The 26,034-nt window shown below is 44.3% G+C and overlaps 1 non-coding gene across 1 annotated transcript; it reads right to left on the reverse strand.

The window, feature by feature from the left end:
* Nucleotides 1-4,219: 4,219 nt before the first annotated feature.
* LOC112442126 (U6 spliceosomal RNA) lies at nt 4,220-4,329 on the reverse strand. Its single transcript, XR_003030133.1, has one exon. It is a non-coding gene; the product is annotated as a U6 spliceosomal RNA (small nuclear RNA).
* Nucleotides 4,330-26,034: the final 21,705 nt, after the last annotated feature.

Raw genomic sequence — 26,034 nt, forward strand, 5'->3', positions numbered from 1 at the left:
TTTTCGAGGGATATGAAGGGTTTTCTAGCAATCTTGCAGGCTGAGCTGAATGCCTCTTTGTGCTTTCCATTGTGGGCTCAAAGAAAATCTTTGGAATCGTAGCAGAAGAAGGAAAAAAAAAAAAAAAAACTATTTGAAAAAAAGTCTCAGAAAAAGAAAAGTGCCTTCACGGTAGCCTCTGTTCCACAAAAGGAAAAGAGAGCTTGATATTTTCCCGAGTGAATGAGCAGGTACGGCAATTGTAATTGTAATGTAAGAGGTAATGGCAAGGTTTCCCAAGAGCACTGGGATAAGGATAGGATCATGACCGAACTTCTCAGTGAGCTTTTGAAGGGGCAATGTGCAGACTGGAATCTGGGATGCCATTGCATTTCTCGGGTGAGGAACAAAAAGGCTGTTTCAGTGCGTCTCCCATTCTGCCTCCTTCAGTGGCCTGCGGGTCTGCGTGTGTGTGTGTGTACTTGTATGTCTCTGCCATTCCACAAATGAAGTGAAAGTGAAGCCGCTCAGTCGAGTCTGACTCTGTGTGACTTCATGGACTGTAGCCCGCCAGGCTCCTCTGTCCATGGGATTCTCCCGGCCAGAATACTGGAGTGGGTTGCCATGCCCCCCACCAGGGGATCTTCCTGACCCAGGGGTCGAATCCAGTCTCCTGCACTGCAGGCAGATTCTTTACTGACTGAGCCACCAGGGAAGCCCTATCATTCCATATATGTACGTATATATCCATCCATCCCTCGGCCTGTCCATCCACCTGCCTCTCTTTCCCTTGGTCTCACCTGCTCGCTCTGTCTGTCTCTCCTCATTTTTGTCTCGTCAGGCTGAAATTACTTGTCTTCTCAGTAAGGATGAATAATGAACTAGTGTTTTCCCACCCGCAGTATGTCAATCTTTCTCCTGAGTGGACTGTTCAGATAGTTTTCATTGAATTAAAATTCCAAGTCCGCCCTGGAAGTTGAAGCATGCATCTATAATGCTTCCTAAGGGTTTTCAGAAATTCCACGACAGGTGATCACAGCTGCTGATGGTGGGGCCCTCTTCTCTGAAGAGTCCCCGAGGCCTTTTTTTATGATCATCAAGGAGGTGCCCCCAGGCGCCTGTTGGCAGTAAGGGTCCACATCTTCCCATTCAAATTCTCTTTGTCTCTGGAGGTGTGGATGGAATTTAGAAGCTGCAGAATCCCATGGAGAACCTGTTAATGCCATCTCTTCCTTAAGGAGCTTGAGGTCTTTGAAAGAAGACTCTCACGTTTCCTGAGAACAGAGTCATGAAACACACAAAAAGAATTTTTGAAGAGCAAATCATGTCTTCTGGCTCCCGAGCCTTGCTCATTTTACTTGCTGGAATGTAGTGACGATAGCTGGAGTTGATCCGGAGCCTAGACTCTGTGGCAAATGTTGTGCATGCATGAACACACTTAATTCCCACAATAACCCAATGGGGCAGATACTATTTATAGCTCTACTTTGCAGGAAGGGGGTTAATGAGGACACTGATATCTTTTTGATGGTGAGGCACACATTCTGCTCAGGGATTAAATAGACAAGGGAATCCAGAAAGCGTATTTCTGTCCTACCCACATTTTAAATTCCCTACTGGCAAGTAAAACTAATTCAAAAAATAGGGCAATAAGGATAAATAGGGCAGGGGAAAAAAAAAATGGAGCAACGACGGCTGGATTGCTGGTCTGGAGGTGAGTGGAGATGATTCCATTCCAGGGTGGAGGTGAGTAGAAATGATTGACATCGTCTTGAGATGCATCCCCAGCCGCTGGCTGGCTCTAGAGAACATTAGTAAGACAGATGGGTCCTGGCCATTTCAGCCTCATGGGGTTGATGGTGCCTTTTCCCTATCTCCAGTCACCCTCTCTCCTCCGGGAATGCAGACTTGCTGGATGCAATAGAATCTGGGTTTCCCTCTATGCCTGACGTGTTTTGTCTTTACAAGTTTCCTGGCTCCTGAAGGGTGGAGGGGGCAGAAGAAAAAGCTCGGAGGACCTCTCCCAGGCCTCTGACTGGTGTCTGCTGGCACGTGCAGGGTTGAGGAGGGCGAGGGCACCGAACCCAAGTCGCTGCCTCTGCGAGGCTGGTGGGTTCTCCCTCACATTCCATCGAGAAGCGGCTAGTCGCCATCCTTCTGGACAGCACCGTGAACCGCCTGTGCTTTCCAACGGGCTAAACTTGGCTTCTGTTTTTAAGCCTTTAAACCAGAGCGTGGAGAAAGAAGGTCCCTCCAGTGCACGATGTTGACAGCTTATCTAAATTTAGAGGCCACGCGGGGTGTGATTTTTGCATATGTCCCTTCCTGATGCCAGTTGGCACTGCAGAGCTCAGCACAAGCCCCGAGCATTTTCGTGCTGCTCCCTCCCCGCCACACACACACCCTGTGCGTTCCAGATGGGGTGCTCCAAGCAGGTGACTAAGCAGAGAGAACAAAAGCTCTTTCCAGGTTGCTTTGAAAATGGCTCCTTTCAAATTGCCGTTAAGATCCGGGTGCAGCTCCCTCTCCGGAATCTATGGGGAAATGCCATGTACCCAGCACAGGGTACTGAGGCACAACAGTTCCCGTGTCGGCCAACTCTGCCCTCTGCCAAGCCTGTTTAGAGTCTGAACCTTCACTGCCAGAGCCTCTCATGCGCCTCAAATTCCAAGAGGAAAACACTTGCTAGAACTGACAGGCTATATACACTAGATGGCGCTAAAGGTCCGTGGAACATTTTCGGGTGGGCCCTTAAATCTGTAATTCCGCCCTTAGCTGAAGAATCCTTGTAGAAGAGAGAGACCTTGATCATAAATCCCACACGCAATAACAGGTTCATAATGCATCCTAGTGACTACATGTTGTATTTTTTTCTCCCTGAGAAATAAAATTTCTCTTTCAATGGAGAAGGATGTTCCTTAACATCTAACATGTGCTAATGTTAAATCTCTTTCTTTAGGAAGCCTGCAAAACTAAGCCTTTAATGTGTGCTGACCAAGACATCCGGGCAATGTCTGTGGCGAGATGCCGATTGATAGCTTGAGGGGCTGAGAACACATAAGCCATAGTCTCGGCAGCCTGGATAGGGAAGGTTATTTTTCCCCTAAAAAATGAACATTTGACTTGTCAAAACCGTTTTCTCATTGATCCACTGAGACAGAATCTGCAGGTTAAAGAGGCAAGTTTACAGAAAAGCTCCTTCATTTTTGGAAGGGAAGTTAAGGGAAAAGCAGAGACTAATTTCTTCCATTTAAAAAGTATTTACCAGAGAGTGAGTTTAAGAATAAAATACTGGTGGGATAGAAATACATTTCTTTTTTGCCTTGACTCTTCCCAGCCTATAGCTTTCCATGTTACCTGGGTTAGAGGAGTGGCAGAACTTAAAAAAAAAGCCAAATGAGAGAATCAACAGCAGAATCCATCTGAAAACCCAGCACAATATATTCACTGACATCTCAGCTTATTCTTAATATGGGTCCTTTCTGGAAACAGTGCCACACAACAAAAAGGGCTGAAATTTCCTGATTATGATGCACCTTTTGGTACCTTATTGGTCGAGTCTTTATGTGTTGATTATTTATCACATGCACAATGTGAGATGAGGTAAAAAACCAAAACCGAAACCAAAAAATCCACACACTTCAAACTAACTTTGGTGTTGTGTTGCAATTCCTTTGAAATTCCTACCTGTTACAGATTCCCAGTTCATTCTCTAGATGGATTTCTTGGACCTGGACTTGGGTAGGTGGTCTTGGATCTCTCTCCTCGCGTGCCTCGCGCCTGGCATCTCAATCTACTTGCTCTGTTAAAGAAGGGCACACAGATCTGGCTCAGGGCCTCCATGGAGAGAACATGTTAAGTCCTACATTTTGTACATCTCACATTCCAAAATCTGCTTCTGGACCGACCCCTGCAGAGTCAGAAACTTTCCTAGAGACCTTGTGAGCTTATGGTTGGAAAAAGAAGGATAAAATCACTGAATCTCCATGACAAAAATGGGGACAATCTGCTGCTTTTCAGAGAAATCAACCGAGGTTCTCAAAATTCAATGTAAGCACAGTTATTATTTTTATTGAAGTATAGTTGATTTACAGTGTTGTATTAGTTTCTGCTGTACAGCAAAGCGATTTGGTTATACGTGTATATTCTTCTTCACGTTCTTTTCCATGTGGTTTTCCTGTGGTTTATTACAGGGTATTGGGTATGGTTCCCTGTGCTACACAGTAGGAGCTTATTGTCTAAAAATATGGATCAATGCTTCACGAATTTGTGTGTCATTCTTGTGTAGGGACCATGTTAAACTTCTCTGTATTATTGCAATTTTAGTATATGTGCTGCCAAAGCAAGCACTGGAACAATTATTTTTAACAGATTTGTTTGTTTGTTTTTACTATGTATCATAAATAAGAGGTATTTTCTCAGGCAATATTTTTCTTTTCCAGCGTTTGATGGTGTTTTCCTGGTTTCCATAATGTGAATTAGCCATCCCATGTTTAGTGCAGGTCCATGTGTTGTTGTTGTTCAGTAGCTCAGTCGTGTCTGACTCTTTGTGACCCCATGGACTGCAGCATGCCAGGCTTCCCTGTCCATCACCAACTCCCGAAACTTGCTCAAACTCATGTCCATTGAGTCAGTGATGCCATCCAACTATATTGTCCTCTGTCGTCCCTTTCTCCTCCTGCCTTCAATCTTTCCAGCATCAGGGTCTTTTCCAATAAGTTGTCTCTTTGCCTCAGGTGGCCAAAGTATTGGAGCTTCAGCTTCAGCATCAGTCCTTCCGATGGATATTCAGGGTTGATTTCCTTTAGGATTTCTTTCAAGATTGACTGGTTTGATCTCCTTGCAGTTCAGGGGACTCTCAAGAGTCTTCTCCAACACCAAAGTTCAAAAGCATCAATTATTTGGCACTCAGCTTTCTCTATGGTACAACTCTCACATCCATACATGATTCCTGGAAAAAGCATAGCTTTGATTACACAGACCTTTGTCAGCAAAGTAACGTCTCTGCTTTTTAATATGTTGTCTAGGTTGGCCATAGCTTTTCTTCCAAGGAGCAAGCATCTTTTAATTTCATGACTGCAGTCACCATTTGCAGTGATTTTGGAGCCCAAGAAAATAAAGTCTGTCACTGTTTCCATTGTTTCCCCGTCTATTTGCCATGAAGTGATGGGACCGGATGACATGATCTTCTTTTTTGAATGTTGAGTTTTAAGCCAGCTTTTTCACTTTCCTCTTCATTTTTATGAAGAGGCTCTTTAGTTCCTCTTGCTTTCTACCATAAGGGTGGTGTCATCTGCATATCTGAGGTTATTGATATTTCTCCCAGCAATCTTGATTCTAGATTGTGCTTCCTCCAGCCTGGCATTTCACATGATGTACTCTGCACGTAAGTTAAACAAGCAGGTGACAATATACAGCCTTGACGTACTCCTTTTCCATTTTGGAACTAGTCCGTTGTTCCATGTCTGGTTCTAACCATTGCTTTTTGACCTGCCTACAGGTTTTGCAGGAAGCAGGTAAGGTGGTCTGGTATTCCCATCTCTAAAATTTCCCACATTTTGTTGTGATCCACACAGTCAACGTAGTCCATGAAGCAGATGTTTTTATGGAATTCTTTTGCTTTTTCTATGATCCAACAGATGGTGGCAATTTGATCTCAGGTTCCTCTGCCTTTTCTAAATCCAGCTTGAACATCTGGAAGTTCTCAGTTCATGTACTTTTGAAGCCTGGCTTGGAAAATTTTGAGCAGTACTTTGCTGGCATGTGAGATGAGTGCAATTGTGTGGTAGTTTGAACATTCTTTTGCATTGTCTTTCTTTGGGATTGGAATAAAAACTGACCTTTTCCAATCCTGTGGCCACTGCTGAGTTTTCCAAATATGCTGACATAATGAGTGTGGCACTTTCACAGCATCATCTTTTAGGATTTGACATAGCTCAGCTGGAATTCCATCACCTCCACTAGCTTTGTTCATAGTGATACTTTCTAAGGCCCACTTGACTTCACATTCCAGCCAACTCTAGGTGAGTGATCACACGATTGTGGTTACTGGGACATGAAGATCTTTTTTGTATAGTTCTTCTGTGTATTCTTGCCACCTCTTCTTAATATCTTCTGCTTCTGTTAGGTCCATATTGTTTCTGTTCTTTATTGTGCTTATCTTTGCACGAAATAGTCCCTTGGTATCTCTAATTTTCTTGAAGAGATCTCTAGTCTTTCCCATTCTATTGTTTTCCTTTATTTCTTCGCACTGTTCACTGATTTTGACTCTGAGAGAAACAAAGTGGAAACTCTTAATGAGGTAAGAGAAGTGTTTCTTCTCCCACTAGTGTGTTTTGTGGTCAAACTTCATTTTCAGAAATAGAACAGTACAGGACTTCCCTGGTGGGGTCCAGTGGTTAAGACTCCACTTCCACTGTAAGGGGAATAGGTTCGATCCTTGGTCTGGGAACTAAGATCCTGCCTGCCACATGGTGTTACCAAACAAAACCATTTAAAAGAAACAGAACAATATAAGGAAGCAGATGGGTATGTTCTAGGTTTTGGGTTTCTCTTTGATACTCCAGAAGACTTCTTACCTCCCTGCCCGTCCTTCCATCCCCTTCTCTTCCATGCCCTTCTTCTCCAGACAAAGAGGTTTTTTCTTTCCCTTCCAAGATAAGGTAAATCACGGTCCTGACCTTCAAATGAGGAACAGTTCTGTCTCCTTGGGCTGCATCCATAGCCATTCAGTGATGTGGAACTGCAGGGCAAGGCTGGGGGACGTACCATGTGCCTCCCAACAGATGAGTCCTGGAAGCTGGGATGCGAACACAGCAGAACCAGAACTCCTTCCTCCTCCCCAGCTGCTGATGCCAGAGACCCAGTGGGGAGGCGGCATATCTGGCTCCTGGCTCCTCCTCCCGCCAGAGACCCAGCGGGGAGGGGGCGGAGCTGGCTCCTGGCTCCTCCTCTCGCCAGAGACCCAGAGGGGAGGGGGCGGAGCTGGCTCCTGGCTCCTCCTCTCGCCAGAGACCCAGCTGGGAGGGTGCAGAGCTGGCTTCTGGTTCTTCCTCTCTCCAAGGTCAATTCCCTTCGACCTTCTGACCTTCCGATGGCTGGCACACCCAGGAAGCAAGCTGAATGCAGGGCAGATGGCACTTAAGCCACTCTTTCTTCTGAGAGTTACTTATTCTAGTCAGAAGGCAAGGACAGAGGGAAGACTTCTGCTGGTCCCCGGAGTCCCCTTCTGCTCTGGGGCAGCACCTCCTGTATTCCACAGGGGTTTGGTGAAGGTGCACAGGATTTGCAGCAGTGTGGCTATCTCAGAATATAGGCTGTGTATTCTCATCCCAACCCGTTATAAAACTCTTGCTCCTCTCTACCCTCTTTTCACATCCTTATAGTAACCAGGGATCAGGAGTTGTAGAAGAGGTGCTGGGGACATCTTTGTGAATTTGCTGAGAGAGGTCTGTCCCAAGCATCTTCATGTCAGGTACCTTTTTTTTTTTTGTCATCTCAGTAGAGATGGAGGCAGAGGGAGTCTTATTCTACTATCTCATTTCTCAGGGACTGAATGAGATTCTGTAAGTGAAAACTTTTAGCATTTAGGACTGATTCTGAAGCTGCAGCTCCAATACTTTGGCCACCTGATGTGAAGAGCTGACTCACTGGAAAAGACCCTGATGCTGGGAAGGATTGAAGGTAGGAGGAGAAGGGGGTAATAGAGGATGTCATGGTTGGATGGCATCATCCACTCAGTGGACATGAGTTTGAGCAAAGCTCTGGGAGACAGTGAAGGACAGGGAAGCCTGGCATGCTTCAGTCCATGGAGTCACAAAGAGTTGGACCCAACTGAGTGAACAGCAACAAGTGAAAACCAAGTGTGACGAGATCTCTGTCAACTATAACATTCTGTGCAGATGTCACTTGTTAGCATCATCGTTATCTGCCAGTCTATGGAGACTGATGGAGTCTTGTTACAGCCACTACCAGGAAATGGTAAAAAGCCATTTCCAGTATGAAAGTGTACATTCTGGAAACAGTGTTGAGAGTCCAGGATTATTAGCGAGTGATAATCTTTGGTAGGGGGCAATTAATTTCCAATCTTGTAGCAGAGGCAGTGGGCAATGGTGAGTCGTGGGCTGTGACTGTGGGGTGAATACTAATCGCCCTCAACACTGCTGCCCAATTCACATGGGGTGAGGGCACACAAGAGCACGTCAAGTGACTATCAAACAGCGCTGCTGCTTTCAGAAGCCAAGAGAATTTCAGTCAACATTTAATAACTAAGGCAATGAGAGGGGTGGAAGGGTGAGTATTCCAGGCATAATATTGCAGCCTGGTTGTGCAAATGGAAGGGAGAGGGACTACATGAGGGGTGTGTGTGTGTGTGTGTGTGAGGTATGTGTGTGCTTTGTGTGTGTGTGTGTGAGGGCTTCCCAGGTGGCTTAGTGGTAAAGAATCTGCCTGCCAAGCAGGAGAAGCTGGTTCCATCCCTTGGTTGGAAAGATCCCCTGGAGAAGGAAATGGCAACCCCACTCCAGTATTCTTGCCTGGAAAATCCCATGGACAGAGGAGTCTGGTGGGTTACAGTCATGGGGTTGCAAAGAGTCAGACACGATTGAGTGATTGAGCACAACTCTGTGTGTGTGTTATGTACGTGGTGTGTGTGGCATGTGGGTTGTGTGTGTATGTGGTGTGTAGTGTGATTTGTGTGTGATGTGTATGTGGTATGTGTGTGTGGTGTGTGTGTATATGCACACTGGCTTGTTTACCTGCAGAGGGGGAAAGGTGTCTTCAGAGCACTAACTAGACATTTAATTGCCCTATACAAAGCTGATGGGAAGAATGTCTTAAGAGCTAAATTTGAGTTCAGGTTTGAGAAAAGTGAATGTTGAGTCACACTGGATTCTTTCAAAACCTGTTTCTCATCATAGAGGGAGTCCCTGCATGTGGTGTAAAATGGAGATGCTGTGAAAGGCTCACAGAATAGGGGTGGTGGATTTCCACTGCCATCTTGGCTCCTTGAGTTCACACCTGCTCCATCTAGTTCCATCCTTGTCCAGAGCAGGCCTCCCCTCCTATGTTGTAACCAGCCTCCAGGCTCACATCTTGCATGATCTGGGGTCAGGCGGTGGCTTGGAGATGTGTCCTTGGAATAGATGCCACCTTCCTCAGGAGGTGGGTGGGGAGGCAGGTGTGGGGCGGTGCTGGGGAGACTTGGGGTGTAGATCAGTGTCACTTCGAGGTGGACGTCTCTAAGTGACAAGCCAACCTCAGCCATGGGTGGGCCTCACTGTGGGGCAAGGAGAAGAGAGTCCGCCATTGTCCGCCGCCTGCACCCTGCCAGGCGGGCGCAGTCAGGGTGCCGCTTTCCGAAGCCAAGAGAAATTCAGTCAGCCGACCTTTTCGGGTGGGGCTTGCAGCCTGTCCTCGTCACCCTCTGAATCCCTGGTGGTGTCTTGCATCTTCTGCTTGGCCTGCGGAGCCTTTTCACCCAGTCTTGCTCAGCCTTAAACTTTTGTTCTCTTAGCATGTGCCAGAATCTCCCTGCCTGGAATCAAGCACTTGCCTCATGTTTCTTGTTCTATCATGTGCTGCTCAAGCCACTGTACCAGCAAAGGGTTTTGTGAGTCTGGTTAGAGGGAGGAACACATGCCGATTAATACATTTGAAATACCCCGTATGGGTGATTTAAGAGTGAAAGCCCCTCACAACACCATCCCTTAGAGATGTTTCCATTAGTCATATGTTCTTCCATGTTATTCTAGGCACATAATAACAGGCAAATAAGACACGTAATTATGTCTGTGTTATTTTCAAAAACGGGCTCTTACTACACAGACTGTTCTGCATCGTGTCTTTTTCACTTAACACATCTTGGACATTTCTCTGAATTGTGAGCTGTTAGATCACCCTTAGAGTCTCTAGGGGGAGGAGGAGAATTGTATTTTGGGAAAGCTGCTCAGGCAATTCTGGGAGGTAATCCTCCCCACCCCTGCTGCTGCCGTGTGACCCCTCTGCGATGAGGACCCTCACTCTTTCACTTGGTGCCCACGGGGGCTGTGCTTGATGATGTATCAGCATACTCATTGTCACTTCTTTTGATTTAAAAAGTGTGCTCTGGGACTTCCCTGGTGGTCCAGTGGTTAAGACTCCATGCTCCCAATGCAGGGCGCTCAGGTTCAATCCTTGGCTGGGGAACTAGATCCCACATGCTTCAACTAAAGCTCCCATACGTGGCAACCAAGACCCCGCACAGCTAAATAAATAAATAAATATTAAAAAGGTGTCCTCTAACCTCTTTCAAAATCTCCCTTCTTGGGATAGATAGGGAGTTTAAGATGGCATGTACACACTGCTAGGCTCCCTAGGTTGCGGTAGTTGTAAAGAACCCACTTGCCAATGCAGGAGATGTAAGGGTTATGGGTTTGATCCCTGGGTTGGGAAGATTCCCTGGAGGAGGGCATGACAACCCACTCCAGTATTCCTGCCTGGAGAATCCCATGGACAGAGGAGCCTGGCAGGCTACAGTCTATAGGGTCACAAAAAGTCGGACATGACTGAAGCGACTGAGCACACATGTACACACTGCTATATTTAAAGTGCGTAACCAAGAATCTACTGTATAGCACAGGGAACTCTGCTCAGTGTTATGTGGCAGCCTGGATGGGAAGGGAATTTGGGGAAGAATGGATCTAAGTATATGTATGGCTGAGTCCCTTTGCTGTCCACTTGAAACTATCACAACATTGTTAATCGGCTATGCTGCTGCTGCTAAGTTGCTTCAGTCGTGTCCGACTCTGTGCGACCCCAAAGATGGCAGCCTACCAGGCTCCCCAGTCCCTGGGATTCTCCAGGCAAGGACACAGGAGTGGGTTGCCATTTCCTTCTCCAATGCATGAAAGTGAAAAGTGAAAGTGAAGTCGCTCAGTCATGTCCGACTCCTAGTGACCCCATGCACCACAAGCCCACCAGGCTCCTCAGTCCATGGGATTCTCCAGGCAAGGACACTGGAGTGGGTTGCCACTTCCTTCTCCAGTGCATGAAAGTGAAAAGTGAAAGTGAAATCGATCAGTTGCGTCCGACTCTTCAAAACCCCATGGACTGCAGCCTTCCAGGCTCCTCCGTCCATGGGATTTTCCAGGCAAGAGTACCGGAGTGGGGTGCCATTGTCTTCTCTGGTTAATCGGCTATACTCCAATACAAAAGAAAAAATTCAGAAAAAAATCCTCCTTGCTCCCTCCCTTCCTTCTCTTTCTCTCCCTCTCTCCTTCTTCCTTATTTATTTCTCTCATAAAAATAAAAAAGCCACCGAATATAAAGAATATTATTAATGTGGAAAAGAACCACAGACCGTCTGTTCTCTACCTTCCCTGTCCTGTAAACAGACCCCTAACTGAGCTTGGATCACCCCGAGGGAGGAGACACTTTAAAGATGCCCACCGTTGCTGCCGGACTGGGGAGAAGCCTGGGGCCTGGGGAGTTGGGGGGAGGAGGGAGAGGGGAGAGGGCTCTGCAGGGACCCTCCGGGTGGAGCCGAGGCTTCTCCGATTCCTCGGAAAATAGCCTTTCTCTCCTGCCGCTGCTATTAAATCTCTCTCAAGATGCTTCTGTGCTTCTCTCTAAAAGCATAGAGGGAAAGCAGCTCTGATTTGCCTGGGGTTTCACCGCAACACGAACCGGGTTGGGGGGAGGGGCGCCAAGCTGACACGTGGCTTTCTGCCCTCCGCCCCTGTAGGTTGCCTGATGGCTGGTATTCTTGCCCTGGGGGTAGTGCCTGTAACAGTGCAGACCCCACCGTGACAGAGCCTCTGTTAGAATCCTCACGGTCAGGGGCACCATTACAGTTTCAGCTTTTCCCAGATACCAGAGCCTAGTTCAGCAAATATCTCTCTAACATCAATATTCTGTCTCTGTCTGATCAATAAGGAAACATTTTTGACAAGTCTGATGTTTGGTTTTGAGGAGGAAAATGACCTGCTTGAGCTGGGAGGGGAAAGATTTATGTGCTGCTGCAAGAAGCCCTTGGTTTTCACCCTGAGCTTGTGGAGGGAGGTTTTAGGGGAATGGGCACTTGGCTTCTTTTGCCTCTATGACAACTTCTGTCTACAAGGGCTTTTTTTCTTAAGTGCAAATACCAAGGCTAGTAGCAAGCATTACAAACCATAACACTGGCAATCACAAAGAAGAAAAAAGAAGATTGTTGGAAGAGTAGAGGACATCCTCTGATTTTCTTAGGAATAAGGGGCACGGTTATATTACAAGGTGTTAGAAAGAGTTATTCTGACCCTTGAGTGGAATTTCCATTCAGGAGAAGGTTAATTTCTTTCTTACACCCCCTCTGTCTAGTGTTTTATTTTGTGACTTTCCTTTTCATCTTACCAATAAGGAATTTGAGGTAGTGATAGGCTTGGTAAGTCTCAAGGAGCAAGTGGTATTTGAAACCTTTGTTCAACTGTGTATTATGATAGAGTCTCTGTTAGTCTCAATTTTCCTATTCCTGCTGGGCTTGAGATCAGATGACATTGAAGACGTCCAGGAGAATTTCAGCACAGAGGCAGGAGACCCACTGAGATTTGGGAGTGCCACCTCCTTGAGGTAGTTTGGGCTCACCCTACCCTTACCTGGTGGTTCTTGGTACAAAGAACGCAGGTGTGATGCCCTGGATCAGCCATTGGACATTCTGTTCTTTAGGTGCTTAGGATGCAGGAGAACACACCATGGTCAGATAGGATCTTAATTGTGGGCTTCCAATTAAATGGGATGTACACAAGGTGTTTTTTTCACTCCCAGAAGACATAGAAGGGAGTCTGGGAGGAATCTGTCTGCTGCTTACAAGTCTATACTTCTGAGAGGTTTAGAGGAAGAGCGTTCCCTCTGGGGGCCAGACCAATTCCAACTCTGAGGCAGACATATTGAAATGATTGACTGCGAGTGTGGATACCTATTCAGGGCCTGAAAAAAGAAAGCCAGGGCTTAACAACTAACAAACTAACTGAACCTTGTTAGAAATCAATGCGTTAAATGGAATTGAGCTGGTAGATGAAGCCTCAGCCAATCAGGGCGTGTGGTTTGGGCAGCTTTGTTTATCAGCTCCGAGTCTAGTTTTGTTCAGTGATAATCTGATTGCAGTTCTGCACGCTGGTTGGCTGGGGAGGCTCTCTTCTACAATGAGAAGATAATCAATCATGTTACTGGCTTTTGTCTTGGTGAAAGTATTTAGATTCCAACCAGCTGGTAAGCTGCCTCAAGGCCACCTGCTTGACTGAAAAATAAAGCATCGGTCTCCCTTTGCAAGGAGAGGGGAGGAAGTACTGACTTGTGTGATAATTTTAGGTGGATGATTAAATTTGGTTTCTTAGGCTCCAGCTGAAAATTCAATTCAGATGACTGGTTTTTCTTTTCATACACCGTTGAGCAATCCTGTATACTGCCACGGCTAATGTTCCTGGTGCTGATTTTCCCTTCACTTTAACAAAGCACAGGATCCCTGGCCCACTCTCTATTTCACGTGCCCCCTGGCTACCAGAGCAAAACGAAGAAATGCGCTCTTTTTGTGTAAGTTAAGAATAAGACTCTTAGGTGGGCAAGCTCAGAGAGGCTCTCCAAGGAGCAAAATTGCTCTGTAGGAGAAAATCAGAACAGTGATGATTTCTGTAATGATAATTCATAAAATATACCAGTGTCCTCTGGTGTATTTCACCTCTACAGGGCAATTGGTTATGCATCTGGCACCGTTTGACTGAAACATCACAATCTCAGATGCCACAGGAGCAAATGGGTTTCATGTGTTTGAGCGGCCCCAGATGGCAGCGGTGTTCGTGACTCCCTCATTCCCCACATCAAATCCATCAGCAAATCCGGCCATTCTAGCTCCATAACATTTCTCTGAAATTTCTATTTCTCTGCTTCCTCTCTAAGTACCACCCAGTAAAAGCCTCCATTATCTCTCACTTGGGCCCCTGCCGTCACCTGGTAAGCCATTCCCTTGCATTCATTTTTGCCTTCCAAAATCCACTCCTCTCCCAACAGCTAGGGCACCTTAAAAAAAAAAAAAATTGGTCACGAATCCCGCTTTATTAAAAACCTTTAATAGCTGCCCATGATAGTTATGTCAAATGAAGCTTTCCAATGAAGTCCTCAGGACCTTACGAAATCTGGCCTCTGCCAACCTGTATGAGCTCATCTTACACTTCTCTTCCTCTCCCTCACCCTGCTTTTGCTGTGTCTGGAAAACTTCAAGTTCTCTTCCACCTTAGGACCTTTGCATTTGGGAGTTCTCTGTGTCCAGACTCTTCTTCCCCTAACCAAGGTCTTCCCAGGACGTCATCATTTTTATTCTGGTTTCAACCCAAAAGTCAACTCCTCAGAGAATCTTTTTTGACTAAAGCAAATGAAAGTAGTCTAGTATTATATTGATTGGGCTTCCCTTGTGGCTCAGTGGTAAAGAATCTGCCTGCCAATGCAGGAGAGGCAGGAGACACGGGTTCAATTCCTGGGTTGGAAAAATGCCCTGGAGAAGGAAATGGCAACTCACTCCAGTATTCTTGCTTGGGAAATCGCATTGACAAAGGAGCCTGGCTGGCTATAGTCTGGGGTCCCCAAAGAGTTGACCATACTTAGTAATTAAACTATGAAGTATTATATTATCCTATTTTATCTTCAAAATAGCACTAACCACTACCATGCATGTTTTTCTTGTGTATTTGTTTATTGCCTGTCTCTTTTACTCAGTTCTGTTCAGTTGCTCAGTCATGTCTGACTCTTTGTGACCCTATGGGCTGCAGCACGCCAGGCTTCCCTGTTCATCACCAACTCCTGGAGCTTGTTTAAACCTATGTCCTTTGAGTCAGTGATGGCATCCACCCATCTCATCTTCTGTTGTCCCCTCCTTCTCTTGCCTTTAATCCTTCCCAGTATCAGGGTCTTTTCCAATGAGCCAGTTCTTTGCATCAGGTGGCCAAAGTATTGGATCTTCAGCTTCAGCATCAGTCGTTGCAGTGAATCTTCAGGGTTGATTTCCTTTAGGATGGAATTGTTTGATCTCCTTGCAGTCCAGGGGACTCTCAAGAGTCTTCTCCAACACCAAAGTTCAAAAGCATCAATTCTTCAGCACTCAGTTTTCTCTATGGTCTAACTCTCACATCCATACATGACTCCTGGAAAAACCATAGGTTTGACTACACAGACCTTTGTCAGCAAAGTAACATCTCTGCTTTTTAATATGTTGTCTAGGCTGGCCATAGCTTTTCTTCCAAGGAGCAAGCGTCTTTTAATTTCATGGCTGCAGTCACCATTTACAGGGATTTTGGAGCCCAAGAAAATAGTCTCTCACTGTTTCCATTGTTTCCCCATCTATTTGTCATGAAGTGATGGGACTGGATGCCATGATCTTAGTTTTTTGAATGTTGAGCTTTAAGCCAGGTTTTTCACTCTCTTCTTTCATTTTCATGAAAAGCCTCCTTAGTTCCTCTTTGCTTTCTACCATAAGGGTGGTGTCATCTGCATATCTGAGGTGATTGATATTTCTCCCGGCAATCTTGATTCCAGCTTGTGCTTCATCCAGCCTGGCATTTTGCATGATGTACTCTGCATATAAGTTAAATAAGCAGGGTGACAATATACAGCCTTGACATACTCCTTTCCCAATTTGGAACCAGTCTGATGTTCCATGTCTGGTTATAACTGTTGCTTCTTGACCTGCATACAGGTTTTGCAGGAGGCAGGTAAGGTGGTCTGGTATTCCCATCTCTTTAAGAATTTTCCACTGTTTGGTGTGATCCACACAGTCAACGACTTTGGTGTAGTCAATAAAGCAGAAGTAGATGTTTTTCTGGAACTCTCTTGCTTTTTCTATGATCCAACGGCTGTTGGCAATTTGATCTCTGGTTCCTCTGCCTTTTCTAAATCCAGCTTGAACATCTGGAATTTCTCAGGTGACCTACTGTAGAAGCCTGGCTTGGAGAATTTTGAGCATTACTTTCCTAGCATGTGAGATGAGTGCAATTGTATGGTAGCTTGAATATTCTTTGGCAATGACTTTCTTTGGGACTGAAATGAAAACTGGTCTTTTCCAGTCCTGTGGCCACTGCTGAGTTTTCCAAATTTCCTGGCGTATTGAGTGCAGCAATTTAACAGCATCAACATTTAGGATTTGAAATAGCTCAACTGGAATTCCATCACTTCCACTAGCTTTGTTCGTAGTGATGCTTCCTAAGGCCCACTTGACTTTGCACTCCAGGATGTCTGGCTCTAGGTGAGTGATCACACCATCGTGGTTATCTGGGTCATGAAGATCTTTTCTGTATAGTTCTTCTGTGTATTCTTGCCACCTCTTCTTAATATCTTCTGCTTCTGTTAGGTCCATACCATTTCTATCCTTTATTGTGCTTATCTTTGCATGAAATATTCCCTTGGTATCTCTAATTGTCTGAAAGAGATCTCTAGTCTTTCCCATTCTATTGTTTTCCTCTATTTCTTTGCACTGATTGCTGAGCAATGCTTTCTTATCTCTCCTTGCTATTCTTTGGAACTCTGCATTCAGATGGGTATATCTTTCCTTTTCTCCTTTGCCTTTCACTTCTCTTCTTTTCTCAGCTATTTGTAAGGCCTCATCAGACAACCATTTTAACTTTTTGCATTTCTTTTTCTTGGGGATAGTCTTGATCACTGCCTCCTGTACAATGCCATGAACCTCCATCCATAGCTCTTCAGACACTCTATCAGATCTAATCCCTTGAGTCTGTCTGTCACTTCCTCTGTATCACCATGAAGCATTTGATTTAGGTCACACCTGGATGGTCTAGTGTTTGTCCTTATTTTCTTCAATTTAAGTCTGAATTTGGCACTAAGGAGTTCATGATCTGAGCCACAGTCAGCTCCCAGTCTTGTTTTTGCTGATGGTATAGAGCTTCTCTATCTTTGTTTGCAAAGAATATAATCAATCTGATTTCGGTATTGACAATCTGGTAATATCCATGTGTAGAGTCAGCTCTGGTCTTGTTGGGAGAGGGTGTTTGCTATGACCAGTGCGTTTTCTTGGCAAAACTCTGTTAGCTTTTGCCCTGCGTCATTTTGTACTCCAAGGCCAAACTTGCATGTTACTCCAAGTATTTCTTGACTTCCTACTTTTGCATTTGTTTCTTATGATGAAAAGGACATCTTTTTTTGGTGTTAGTTCTAGAAGTAGGTCATCATAGAACCTTTCAACTTCAGCTTCTTCAGCATTAGTGGTTGGGGCATAGACTTGGATTACTGTGATGTTGAATGTTTTGCCTTGGAAACGAACAGAGATTATTCTGTCATTTTTGAGATTGCACTGAAGTACTGCATTTTGGACTCTTGTTGACTATGAGGGCTACTTCATTTCTTCTAAGGGATTCTTGTCCACAGTAGTAGATATAATGGTCATCTGAATTATATTCACCCATTCCAGTCCATTTTAGTTCACTGATTCCTAAAATTTCGATGTTCACTCTTTCCAACTCCTGTTTGACCACTTCCTTTTACCTTGATTCATGGACCTAACATTCCAGGTTCCTAAGCAATATGTTCTTTACAGCATCAAACTTTACTTCCATTACCAGTCACACCCACAACTGGGCGTTGTTTTTGCTTTGACTCCATCTCTTCATTCTTTCTGGAGTTATTTCTCCACTCTTGTCCTGTAGCATATTGGGCATATACTGACCTGGGAAGTTCATCTTTCAGTGTCCTATCTTTTTGCCTTTTTATACTGTTCATGGGGTTCTCACAGGAACAATACTGAAGGTGTTTGCCATTCCCTTCTCTAGTGGGCCATATTTTGTCAGAACTCTTAACTATGACCATCCATCTTGGGTGGCTCTACATGGCATGGCTTATAGTTTCATTGAGTTAGACAAGGATGTGATCCATGTGATCAGTTTGGTTAATCTTCTCTTGTGTGATTGTGGCTTTCATTCCATCTGCCCTCTGATGGATAAGGATGGGAGGCTTATGGAAGCTCCCTGATGGGAGAGACTGACTGTGGGGAAAACTAGGTCTTGTTCAGATGGGCGTGGCCATGCTCAGCAAATCTTTAGTCCAATTTTCTGTTGATGGGCTGGCTTGTGTTCCCTCCCTGTTGTTTGGCCAGAGGCCAAATTATGGTAGGGGTAATGACTATAATGGCGACCTCCCTCAAAAGGACTTGCGCATGCACTGTTGTATTCAGTGCCCCTGACCCCACAGCAGGCCACTGTCGACGCACGCCACCACTGGAGACTCCTGGACACTCACAGGCAAGTCTGGCTCAGTCTCTTGTGGGGACACTGCTCCTTTCTCCTGGTTCCTGGTACACACAAGGTTTTGTTTGTGCCCTCCAAGAGTCTGTTTTCCCAGTCCTATGGAAGTTCTATAATCAAATCCCACTGGCTCCCAAAATCAAATTCCCTGGGCGTTGTCAGTCCTTTTGCAGGATCCCCAGGTTGGGAAACCTGTTGTGTCTCTTTTACCAGAATGTATTAATAAGATCTATTACAATATGGACTTTGTTGTGTTCAGAGCATGCCCAGTGCCTAGGATTGTGTTCCATGAAATGTGTGCTCAGTCGTGTCTGACTCTTTGTGACCCATGGACTGTGGCCTACTAGGCTCCTCTGTCCATGGGATTCTCCAGGTAAGAATACTGGAGTGGGTTGCCATTTCCTCCTCTAGGGGATCTTCCTGACCCAGGGATTGAACCGGTGTCCCCTGCCTTGACAGGAGGATTCTTTATACCACTGAGCCACCTGGGAAGCCCTAGTGCCTAGAATAGTGTTTTGTAAATAGCAGGTCCTTAGTAAATGGTTATCTAGTAAATGAACGAGCCAAGCCTGGCAAAGAAGAGGCTTTCCTAAGTGATACAGCAACAGGAGGCTTTTGGTGTGGCCCTATCAAGGGTTAGGGAATGAGGCTGAATGGCTTTTTGCAGGTTTTCTTTTTTTTTTTGGATCCATATTCTGATCTCCTAAGCTATCTAATGTTTTCTGAGACCCAGTGTCTGTGATGCTGTTAAATGTACTCAAAATGACAACCTCTTATCTTGAGGAGGTAAGACATTGACCTCACTCTTGCTGATCTGATCAACTGAAAAGTAAAATGTGCCATTAATTTTAGGATCCATTATATGTGACATTTTTGTCTTGCTAAAGGTTAGGGGTCAATAGGAGAATTGGAGAAGCTTGCTAACCAATGTATCTTTATTCACATTTGGAAATTAGTTGGCCCTGGGGACAGTCTGTGTTCTCACCCTGAGCTGAGGTCTAGGTCTTATTTTTCCAGGAAGGGCTAGTGTCTATGCTTTGTCCTCAAGTGTCTAAAATATCTTATTCATGCATAAACAAAGGGCAGACATGATTCAGACAGGATGAATCCCTGAACCCACAGACAGGAGAAAAATGTAGAGTCGTGATACTTGAAACATTTCTCAGCCTCTACTGTCAATGCTGGTACCCACTTCAGCACATTTCTGAAATGAACTCTGCTAAGGCTAGGTCAGTGACACCATAAAAAAGAATTTTGCAATTAAAAAGGCTTAGAGGGATCACTGGCAAGATGGCTCCCCCCCACCCCCGCTTTTTAAAAAACCAAGTCATTTAAAGAAGTAAACTAAACAGAAGTATTCCCTGAAGTTTTACCACCAGTCAAAACAAAGGCATTCGGGCAGAGAAGAGGCATCATTTGAGAAACTCTATATGGCAGGTTTTAGAACTCAGGTTTTGCTTAGGAAGCTGTTTTTATTTTTATTAATTTTCGGTCATGCTGTGCAGCATGTGCGATCTTAGTTCCCCGGCCAGGGATGAAACCTGCACCTCAAGCATGGGAAGTGTGGAGTCTTAACCACTGGACTACCAAGGGAGTACTAGGGAAGCCACTTTTAACATGATGAAGGCTTCTGTATGGTGACTTCAGTCAGTTCAGTTCAGTTCATTTCAGTCACTCAGTCGTGTCCGACTCTTTGCGACCCTGAGAATTGCAGCACACCAGGCCTCCCTGTCCATCACCAACTCCTGGAGTTCACTCAGACTCACGTCCATCGAGTCAGTGATGCCATCCAGCCATCTCATCCTCTGTCGTCCCCTTCTCCTCCTGACCCCAATCCCTCCCAGCATCAGAGTCTTTTCCAATGAGTCAACTCTTCGCGTGAGGTGGCCAAAGTACTGGAGTTTCAGCTTTAGCATCATTCCTTCCAAAGAAATCCCAGGACTGATCTCCTTCAGAATGGACTGGTTGGATCTCCTCGCAGTCCAAGGGACTCTCAAGAGTCTTCTCCAACACCACAGTTCAAAAGCATCAATTCTTTGGCGCTCAGCCTTCTTCACAGTCCAGCTCTCACATCCATACATGACCACAGGAAAAACCATAGCCTTGACTAGACGGAACTTTGTTGGCAAAGTAATGTCTCTGCTTTTGAATATGCTGTCTAGGTTGGTCATAACTTTTCTTCCAGGGAGTAAGCGTCTTTTAATTTCATGGCTGCAGTCACCATCTGCAGTGATTTTGGGGCCCCCCAAAATAAAGTCTGCCACTGTTTCCACTGTTCCCCATCTATTTCCCATGAAGTGATGGGACCAGATGCCATGATCTTCGTTTTCTGAATGTTGAGTTATAAGCCAACTTTTTCACTCTCCTCTTTCACCTTCATCAAGAGGCTTTTTAGTTCCTCTTCACACCCACAGGAAAGATAATAGGATTAGGAAATAAGATATAGATAAAACAACTAATTGGAAAAGTCCTACCTTTTATGAACAACTATAAGTTTTACTATTTTAACTTGCTAGATTGATGGTAGTGATTTAACATATTATAGTACAAGAAAACAATCATATAATATTCAATGTACATTTACTATTTTGATCCATCCAGGTCCTCAGGATTTAGATCTTACTGGCTGTTTAATAAATTAGCCAAAATTCCCCAACTCAGAAACAAGGAAATGAATGAAAAAGGAGCAAGAGTCATTAATGTCTGGGGTCCTTTTGGTATTCCAGGGAAGCAGCTATTTTCCTGAGCCACCCTATGATGATAAGTGACTACTGGAGTTGACTTGAGTTCAGCTTCTCTCTCTTGAAGGGAAAGCAATTAAGATCCATAATGAGAGATTATCCCAAGGGAGGAGCTTTAAATCAAACAGGTGACTGGTTCTGATGGTTTGCAATTACCAGGACCACACACATACAGAGCAAAAGTGACCATAACTCTGTGAGGGGACAGAATGGGGCGTTTAGAGCATATTTGAGCTGGAAGATCTCAGAGAGCATCCAATCTTTGCTTTCTCCTTATGCCAACAACAAGGAAACTGAGACCTGAAAGGGTTAAGTGATGTGCCAAGTAACACCCAGACAACTAATGACAAAGTGAGGGCTGGTACCTGAGTGTGGGGAACCACAGTCTTTCTAGACAGAATTAGAAAGCCCCATTGTTTCTAATGCTTATTATATAGTCTCTTCAATGCTTTTCTGTTATGAGGTGGCATATATTTGAAGAAGCATGGCATCTGGATCCTTGACTCTTTTACTCCTACCTGTCTGATCTTAGGTAAATTGTTTAACCAGTCTGGGTTCCTGTTCCCTGATCTTTGGAAAGTACAAACATAGGCAGTGGTGAGCTTTAAAAACAGTATGTGCAAAAGCTAGTGTACAGGAAACACATAGCAAATGGTAGCTGTTCTTATTATATTAGAGGAAATACTGTTTACATGTAAAGAGAGTGGGCACTGGAGTCAGGCTGATAGGCTTCGAATCCTGCCTTCACTTCCTAGTTCTGGGATCTGTTTAGTTCTTTAAGCCTTGAGTCCTTTACTTTTAAAATGGGAAAAGCAAAATACTTACTTCATAGCACTACCATGGAGATTATTTCATGGTACGTGTGTAACTGCACTGCATGCTGAAAAGTTTGATAAACATTGGCCATTATGAGAATTATCTTAAACTTTGCTATAGAGGATATAGGGCAGGGTCAGTAGATTTCATTTATAAAGGATCAAATAGTTAATACCTAGGACTTTGCATGATGTAAGAGTTCTATTGCAAATACTCACCTCTGCCATCGTGTCAAGAAAGCAGCCATAGAGAATATGGAAATGAATATGCATGACTGTGTTCCAATAAAACTTTATTTAGAAAAATAGGCAGTGGGCTCTACTTGGCCTGTGGGCTGTACTTTGTCAACTCCTGAGAGACGGCAGTTAAGAACTCCTGCTCTATGGTTTCTCGAGGAAGGTATCTGTTCATGTAGGTAAAGAATCGGGTATCATTTTTCATGGAGAGAAGAACTAAATATCTCCTTTAGGCACACGTTTCCTATCTTCAGACCCTGTTCATGGCAGACTTTTCGAGTAGCAGGGCAAGAGTCTCTTTTTTCCCTCCAACCACAGCTTGCTTTCTCCTACCACACAGCCAGTCAGGTTCATAAAGAGACAACCTAAGAATCATCTCACAGTCAAATCCACACTGTCCTAGAATTTCATTTCATGATGTCAGAGTACAAGATAAGGGATATTACCTGCAAATGCTGTGTGGTTCTGATATTGGCATGAGTTGCACAGTTCGCTAGGGGTTTTCAATTTTTCTTCTTCCTGTCCGTGGAATAGCAGCTGGGTATGCTTTGCTTTGAGTCCTAGGGTACTTCATGAGGAGAAGGTCTTCAAAGACAAGCTATTTTTGGTTCTGACACCATTTAATGATCTTTCTCCTGTTGTTCCTGAACCCAACAAGTGGAAGGTCAGGTGTTCCCCTTCTGGAGATGATTAAAGGTGGCACTTTGCCCCAGAGTGGAGGTGTAATCTTATTAATTTGGTACCAGAGTACATCTTTCTGGCAGAGAAAAGAGAAATTTAACCGTGGCCACTTTCACATACAGTATCTAGACAATTTATTTCCTACCCACTGATCTAGATTCTGGGACTGCAGGAAAGAAGCATCTTAGGAAGCTGCAAAAATTAGGGAGTGGACTCTGAGAAATAAACACTCAGTTGCTTTATAAAAAGCACAGTGCCACTGTTTACAATCGCCAGGACACGGGAGCAGCCTGGGTGCCCATCGGCAGACGGATGGGTAAGAAAGTGTGGTACATATACACAATGGAGTATCACTCAGCCATTAAAAAGAACAGATTTGAATCAGTTCTAATGAGGTGGAGGAAACTGGAGCCGATTATACAGAGTGAAGTAAGCCAGAAAGAAAAACACCAGTACAGTGTATTAATGCATATATATGGAATTCAGAAAGATGGTAATGATGACTCTATATGTGAGACAGCAAAAGAGACACAGATACAAAGAACAGACTTTTGGACTCTGTGGGTGAAGGCAAGGGTGGGATGATTTGGGAGAATAGCATTGAAACATGTCTATTACCATGTGTGAAATAGATCGCCAGTCCAAGTTCGATGCATGAAACAGGGCTCTCAAAGCCAGTGCACTGGGACAACCCTGAGGGATGAGATGGGGAGGTAGGTGGGAGGGGGGTTCAGGATGGGGGACACATGTACACCCATGGCTGATTCATGTCAGTGTATGGCAAAACCCACCACAATATTGTAAAGTAATTAGCCTCCAATTAAAATAAATAAATTAATTAAAAAAAACCCCAAACACAGTGCCAACAAGTCTAAAAGGTAGTGAGCTAATCATTAGGGTGAGGCTCTCAGACTTTATCGGTGACCCAGGGTTTACTGTTCCCTGCAGAGCATGTGTGAAAGGAAGTATTTTGGGAAAAAGCATCAGGTCTTTGTGGTCTCAGCAGAAACCTGTGACTAGTTTTCCCTGGTTAGAGCAGGGGAAGATAGTTAAAAGAATACCACAACATTTAGTAGAAAAGGAAAATTCTCTCATATTTCTTTTTTTTTCTTTTCCATTATGTTTTATTATAGGACATGGACTGTAGTTTCTTGTGTTCTCTCACATTTATGACAATAAAATACATTATTTCAGGAGCTACATAGACAAATATTGATAATTTTCCCAGATGTAGAGCTTTGACTCTCTTGGGGGCAGGGCATCAAATTTGTCATCTTTAATCAGAGTTCTGGGGAGTTAGGATATCACCTTGCCAGTTCTCAATTATGGAAATGTTTATATTGCTTTAATTATGTGAATAGTGCTTCTATAGGTATTAAAATATATTTAGTTTCTTGAGCATGATTTCATTTTGGTCTATCCGGACAACAATTGTCATGCCTCAAAATGGACTCATTTTATATTGCATTTTTTAACATGTTACTTTCTGATTTCTGAGGTAACATTTAATTATCTATGAAATTATTTTCTTATTAATAGGTGATGAATTAGTGTACAGTCTTGGGTTTTAACCCAGAGAGATGACTTTTCAATTACATATTTGATGTAGAGGAGATCTCTGTGTAGGAAGGTGGTGGGGACTATTGGATTGGAGAACTTTGTCTCCTCCTCTCTGAAGCCCTCAGACATATTACTGCTGCTCTGCTGCTGCTGCTAAGTCGCTTCAGTCGTGTCCAACTCTGTGTGACCCCATAGACGGCAGCCCACCAGGCTCCCCCGTCCCTGGGATTCTCCAGGCAAGAACACTGGAGTGGGTTGCCATTTTCTTCTCCAGTGCATGAAAGTGAAAAGTGAAAGTGAAGTTGCTCAGTTGTGTCCGGCTCTTCGCTATGACTAAAGCCAATAGGTGGGATCAGGATCACAGACAGGCAGGACCAGACAGAGTTGAGGCATAGGGGAACAGAAAATGTTGGGGAGCTCAGAAAGAGGGTTTCCTCTGTCATGTCAGACATATACAAAATGTTCAAAGGATTAGAAGTCCTTATAGACTATCAGACTTGGCAAAAAGGTTGGATTGGATGATCTTTAAGGATCAGGGGTGGGCTGGATGAGAAGGCTGTCTGTAAGATGTTTGAGAGAAGAGTATACAAAGGTAGTGGAGATTTGGCAGTTAAAGAAAGGATGAAAGTAAGGTTATATCTGCGGGCAGTAGCAAAGTCGAGTCATGAAAACAGCATGAGGAGAAATGATGCTCCTAGCAGCCTTGCCAGTGACACAAGTCATGGAAGAGCAGAGGCTGGAGCCCACGTCACCCGATACCCAGCCTTTGGGGCATTTTCCATAGAGGAGAAGCATAAGGATATCTGATGACAGAAGGGAAGGACCAGTGGAGGCTGGTGGCGGATGCTGCAGAGGCAGTGGCTTTTGAGAAAAAGAGACCAATTGTCTCTGAAGGTGGAAAGGGAAGCCCCAAAAAGGTGGATAACAGGACAAGGGAGGCAGATGGAGGACCAATGCCAAGTCGTCATGCTTCTCCGGAGAAACCATATTAATGGTAAATGAAAAATCCCTCTCTCTCTCCCCCCACCCCCTACACACACACACACACACACACAAGTAGTGAACAACAGAAATTTAGTAATTCTTACTTGGGCTGATTCTTTCCCTTTTCAAGGAGTAAATCGTCAAATGATTGCTATGACTTGGATTTACGTAGGGAGAGAAAATTGTTCCTATTTTTCTATTTAAGTCTCTTTTAAATCAGGACAATTTTGATGCAATCCTTTGCCTACAGAATGTAGATTATAGATTGTTGTGGAGCTGGCTGTATTTCACGAAGACAGGAGATCACCGCTCTCCCTCCCTTCCTTTCTTTCTCTTACAAACTGATTTCTAAGTGTTGAGTACATCCCAAGACTAGGATCTATAAAATAGCCTTAATGATTTTACCAGAACTTGTAGACATTACAAGCTATCTCTTTAAGATAGGATAATACAAATGATAATAAAAAAATCTACCAGTACTATGCTAGCATCAGGCTTGGGGGCCCAGTGGATAGCATGGACATTTCAAAAATTTTCTTCCAATGCTATTTTGGTTTACTTTGTTAGGAAATTCTAGGGGAAAAATTATGGGTGCATTACAATCACCATAAATGACCCACGTTCCTTTAATTTCATGTTGATCCTGATGACAAGCCTCCATTCCTGCTTTCCCTGCTAACTCTCATCTGCAGTTCAGGACTGAGAGCTAAGAGCTAAGATGATTCTCCTTTTATATTTATAATCTCAGGATAAATTGTAGATGCTAGACATGAACACATAAGTTCATGT

Source organism: Bos taurus, chromosome 17 (genome assembly GCF_002263795.3).
Source record: "Bos taurus isolate L1 Dominette 01449 registration number 42190680 breed Hereford chromosome 17, ARS-UCD2.0, whole genome shotgun sequence".
In the NCBI taxonomy this organism is placed as follows: domain Eukaryota; kingdom Metazoa; phylum Chordata; class Mammalia; order Artiodactyla; family Bovidae; genus Bos; species Bos taurus.